The sequence below is a fragment of the Lactuca saligna genome, chromosome 4, assembly GCF_052625555.1.
Source record: "Lactuca saligna cultivar CGN05327 chromosome 4, ASM5262555v1, whole genome shotgun sequence".
Classification (NCBI taxonomy): domain Eukaryota; kingdom Viridiplantae; phylum Streptophyta; class Magnoliopsida; order Asterales; family Asteraceae; genus Lactuca; species Lactuca saligna.
The window spans coordinates 332,454,423-332,460,361 of record NC_136420.1 but is presented as its reverse complement, the minus strand read 5'-3'; the positions used below and the strand labels follow the sequence as shown (position 1 = coordinate 332,460,361).

At 39.2% G+C, this 5,939-nt stretch overlaps 1 non-coding gene across 1 annotated transcript; it reads right to left on the bottom strand.

The window, feature by feature from the left end:
* Positions 1-692: 692 nt before the first annotated feature.
* On the bottom strand, positions 693-799 carry LOC145044648 (small nucleolar RNA R71). The gene has a single exon (XR_013681595.1). It is a non-coding gene; the product is annotated as a small nucleolar RNA R71 (small nucleolar RNA).
* Between the last annotated feature and the right edge of the window lie 5,140 nt (positions 800-5,939).

The window sequence follows — 5,939 nt, the reverse complement described above, 5'->3', positions numbered from 1 at the left end:
TTTTATTTGCAGTTTGTTTCATGACCCGATGAGCTGATACACCTTTGGTTCCTCCACTAGAAGACCCGGAGTCCGCCCTAAGGAAGAACAAAGGAAAATCCGTTGGAGAATCCGTTCCCTCAAAGAACTCGCCACTAAAAAATCTAAAGTCCATTTTCAGCAAGAAGAAGAGCAGCAAATCAAGAGCTTCCAATGCCTCTATAGCAATAGAAGACCCAATCAAAGAGGACACCGAATACGAAACCGAAGGAGAAGAAGACCCCACTTTCGGGCACGAATCCGACGTTGACGACGAATTAGCCATTGTCATGGATAACATCGATGAAATCTCCATGGGGGAATGGAAGAAGAGGATGCGTGACGATACCGGCCCGGGACTTGTGCAACCCGTAATTCCCGCTACTGCTACTTTCTAACTAAAGGGCCACATACTCGCTCAACTAAAGGAGATTCCTTTCTATGGAAAAGACCATGAAGATGCTTACAAGCACTTGGATGAAGTCAATGATGTAGCTGATTATTTTAATGTTCCAAATGTGCCTCGCGAGACCCAGCTACTTCGCATGCTTCCAGTTACATTCAAGGGTGCTGCAAAAGATTGGCTTAAGTCACTCTCTCCTGGGTCAGTCACCACATGGGCTAAGATGAAAGGAGAATTTATTGATCACTTCTGCCCACCTTCTAAAATAGCCAAGCTGAAGAAGGCCATTGCTAACTTTGAACAACAAGCTGGAGAGTTACTATATGAAGCTTGGGAGAGGTACAAGATCCTGCTAAGGAATTGCCCACACCATGATCTTAATAGCCAACAAGAAATCTCCATCTTCTATGACGGAGTCAATGTCACCATCCCATTTGTTGAAACAATGCTTCAAACTCCCAAATATTTGAACTTGCTTAAGGGTCTCTTTGCTGCTAGAAAAGATATGGCAGAACTCGCAAAATTAGTATTAAATGAACTACCAGAAAAGAAGGGCGATTCGGGAAGCATCTCCATTTTGTGCCAATTTGTAAATATACTTGCTACTCAAGCATTGACCAATTCGGGTGCAAGTATAAACTTAATGCCTTTTTCTTTCTTCAAGAAGTTGAAGTTACCGGAGCCAAGGTTTATTAATATGAAGATCCATTTGGCGGACAAGACGATACTTTTATCCAAGAGGTGTTTATGAAGATCTTCTCATAAAAGTGGACAAATTTGTATTCCCCGTGGACTTTGTAGTGCTTGATATGGAAGAAGACCCCAAAATTCCAATTATTTTTGGGAGACCATTTTTGAATACCGCATGCGCATTGATAGATGTATGCGAGTCCACACTAACATTGAGGGTAGGATATGAGTCAGTTGTGTTTAAAGCTATACCAGAGATTAAGCAAGAAAAGAAGAAATTTCCTTCATTGATTTGGATGATGAAATACTCCAAAAAGAACTTTCACTCTTACAAGAAGAAGATCCAAGTAAATTTCTACTATCTTCTGGAGGAAATAATGATGTTGAAAAGGACTTAGAAGAGATAGAGAAGATGCTGGAAGGAACTGATTCAGAAAACATAATGGAGTGTGAGGAATTCGCACCGACTCGCCGAGTCGACTTGAAAGACTCAACGAGTCCAGTCGAAAATTTCATCAATTTGGATATGAAGATTTTTCCTAATTCTTTAAAAGATCGAGCAGCAGAAGGCGGAATTGTTAAAGCGTATGGTGACTTTCAACACGTTCAAGTAGCTTGCCTCGATACAATAATGTAAGAAGATGAAGACATTCCAGTTGAAGAGGAGGCAAGTTTAGGAGAAGAGGGGAATGCAACGGTTAAGAAAGATGATGTTACCCATTCATTGAGTCACATATAACCAAACATCGAGCCCGAATTTTTATCAATTATGAATTAATTAAGTTAAAGAAGGAGAAGTACAAAAGAGGGTTCAAGAGAATGGGGTGAAGAAAACGAAGATGGGGAAAAGGAACATGCATGCAATTGAAGAAGATGCCACAAGGAAAAAGAGAGAAAAATTGAGACGGACATACAAGAGGAAGAGACATGCCTATACGACGAAGTATGAAGCGCAAAAGATTAGGCGTGCATTCCCGATGCAGGAAAATGAAGAAATGTAGATGGGAAGGTGTCCAGCTAACGACTCCTTAAAAAGAAACACTTGGCGGGAGGCAACCTGTTATGAGAGTTTGCTTTCTTTTATCTTTCTTGTTTTATTTCTATTTGATTTTCGTTTTTAGGATTTTCTTTTTCTGTTTTCATCTTCTAAATCATCAAACATGATTGCTTAAGAGTACGCACGGTCTGAGTGTGGGGTGATTTAAATATTATTTTTATAAATACATGGATAAAATTATAATTTTTGAAATGTTTGCGAGTAACTCGGCGAGTCTGACCTTGACTCGACGAGTCTATTCAGCATCCGGATGAGTTTCAATTCACGACTGTACTCGACGAGTCTGACCCTGACTCGACGAGTCAATGTTACACGCCGTGCGCCCACTCTTACTTTTTCTCTCAAGCACTCATCAAGTTCTTCAATTTTCCTTTAAAATTCTTGAATTTCATCACCAAAGGTACTTAATTTCTTCTGTAATTCTGTTAAAGTCATGATTTTTAGATGTTATAAGGTATCAATTTTATAGAATACCCGTTTTTGAAGTTTAGTGAATTTTTAGGGTTTTGATTTTGGATTAATTGTGTCGTTTTGGATTGCTCTAATACACCTTATGGATATCCCTGGACAAACCCTTGGACGAATTTTGAGTTTTTATGGTCGAATTTTACAGGACCCGTCGACTGACTCGCGCAGTTCATCAGACTCGCCGAGTCGTTCATGGACTCGATGAGTCCAGTTGGGAACCCAAAAATATTTTGTTTTAATGCGTTTCTGTGCCTTCTGGATTGTTTGTTAATTGTTTTACAGGAACCATGTTTTCACGTGGACGAAGCTCTCGAGGAAGTCAAGAAGATTTTCCTTGGTTACATTTTCCACAAATCAACTCAAATTCAACAAGGAATAATTGGAAGAAGAAGCTTGAGGAGCTCAATAAAAAAGAGATATGTGTTTCCAATACAACTGATTGGGAATGGTTGGGGATCGTTCGTTATGAAGAAGAGTTGGCCCCTAATATAGTCAAGACATTTGTACACAATGGAGTATCCATTACATGTGATGGATGGAGTCGTGTCTTCCGTATTCGAGAACCAATCTATCGTGAGTTGTGCTTGAAGTTCTTTTCCACAATACATTTCCAGGGTGTGGATAATTATTACAATCCCGGAAGTGTTACTTTTTGCCTTGGGGACGAGCTTCGTCATTGTTCTATGGTCGAACTAGCTTGGAGATTGGGGATATATGACCAACAAGTGGTCAACACGGATGCATTTCGTACATTTCTGGAGCATTGCCATAAAGCATTTCCGGATGGAATCACAAGTTCAAGTTGGTGGAGCACCATTACTAATAAAGTTTACATTCCGAATTCGGCTCAAGAAGGGAGCATACGATCACCTACACACTGCCTTATTCACCGGCTTATTTCAAACACCATTAACCAAAGGAAAGACGATGACAAGGTTTCTAACCTTGATGTTTTCTTTCTTTGGAGCATCATTACACTCGATACTTTTTGCAACATTCCATGGTGCATCGCTTCATACTTGGCGGAGGGAGCGGTCAAGGACCGCAAAACTTCAAAAATTAATGATGGCATGTTTGTGACACGTTTAGCCCACTCTTACGGGTTAATGACTAGCGGTGCTTGGAACTTGCTGACGGAGATTCCGACATCTCCCTTTAATCCTATTCTTTTTCGCAGGGCACGCATTATTGAAGATTATGGAGGAGGTCATTATGCTATCCCACATGACGATCCGGTGATCGGGCCCGAGGCACCGGGACGGAGGGTTTGATCGAGACGTGAGCGGGAAGTGGAGGAGGAACCACCGGTGATTCCGGTGGACAATGATGAAGTACCAATGGATTGGTACAATGTCAAGACGAGGAGGCTCCAAGATCAAATGGCGAGGGGTATTAATTTTAGCAACGAATCCCACGTGCGACTTTTTGACCATTTTCATATTCCACACATTGATGGGGGTAACTTCCCTACATTCATTCTTGGGACGAGGTCATTAATTCAAGGCAGAGTGGAGCTGGTGGGAGCGGGGCTGTGCATGGCCATGATAAGGAAGAAGATCATTAGTTTTTTTATGTCTTATGGAACAATTTTTATTTGTTTTTTTTATTTTGTTTGGTGTGTTTTAAATTCTTAATTGGGTCTTAAACTCTTTTGTGCTTAATGTTCTATTTGCCTTGGTTTATTTCAGAATTTGGTTTAGGAAATACTTGCATAAGGAGTCTAGAGTATGTGAGAAAAACATGGAAACGAGTCAAGAAAGATCGACGTATTGAGTTTGAGTGTAGAGTCCGATACGAGAGGGTTTATGAGTGAATGTTTATTGAAGCTATGGGAGGTTTTGAAGCCCACTAGAAGCTGGATTCAGGATAGAGTTGATTTTGTTCACCCAACGCTGACTCGCCGAGTGCATATAACCTACTCGACGAGTCGCAGTTCATTTTCACGATTTTAGCAATTTCGCGCTATTACTCGAAGATTCGTTTATATGACTCGACGAGTCCTTCATTTATCCACCACAAGGGCTGCTGACTTGATGTTGATGGCTACACCACTTGACCATTTATTCTTTGTAATCAATTCCTAAAGATTTTACTGTATTTTTCCTGCACATTTGAAGGTACCCACATGTGATTTGATGCCCAAGACATGGATGAGATGTTTCCATGGCTAAATTCGATTGAAGTAGGAGCTTAATAGAAGATGATCAACCTATCAACTTCTACCCCAGGGGAGTTTGTTCCAATTCTCTCTATATTTCATGTTTTTATTTTCATGCATAACAAGCAATGAGGACATTGCATAAATTAAGTGTGGGGTAGGGGGTTGATTTCATCTTAGTAAATTTAGAATTTTAAAGTCCTAATTTAGGTCAATTTTTAAAAATACCAAAAATGTTACTTAGGACTTAATTTAGAAAATTTTGGTAAAAAGTAATTAGGATTCCATGTTAGAATTATGTTGATGATTGCATGAAGACCCAAATGTTTAGTTGAGCCTATATACGTTCTAGTGCATTTGTGGCTTCCTTATTCCAGTGAAATCATGGGACAAAAACACGACCTCGCTTAGTTTGAAGGATGCAATATGTTTAGCATCGTGTACCAGAAATGTATCCACGAAAAATATTATGGCTAACCAATAAAGGTTGAAGTTGAGCGCCCCTGCTTAAGCATGTAGGGTTTTGAGTGAGAAAAAAAAGTGAGTTACATGTTAAAAAAAAAAGAGAGAGAGAGAATTACAAGAAAAGTTTGAAGAATTTTTGGAGCATCGAAGTTAAATGTGAAATTAAAAGATCGAAAATTATGAAGAAATTCAAAAAGTTGAAGATACCAAAAAATCAAACAATAAGGTGGTGAATTCAAAGAAATCAAAGATCAAATGTTAAAGAAATGAAGAATTCCAAAGAGCTCCAATGTGGTATCATAAATTGTAATTGCCTAGATTATGTATGCTTGGGTTGCTCAACCAAAAATACCTTGAGGTTAAGAGTTTTTCTGAGGATGGATTCGGAAGGATGCATAAAATGAGCATTTTTCGGAAAAAGTGGGCGAATGTTTATGAGGATTGTGAGTATTTGGAGTATGGGAGGTTCTTAAGAAAACTTTAGACACAAATGCATGCGTTGCGGTCTTGGCATAATGGTTGTGTTCGATTGGAGTTGTCTTATGTGATTCTAATTTGTCAAAATTCAGTTTTGCTTGGGGGCAAGCAAAAGTCAAGTGTGGGGTATTTTGATATTTGCATATTTAGTCTTATATTAAGTATAGATTTTTATCATTTATTAGCTAATTTATTGCATATCA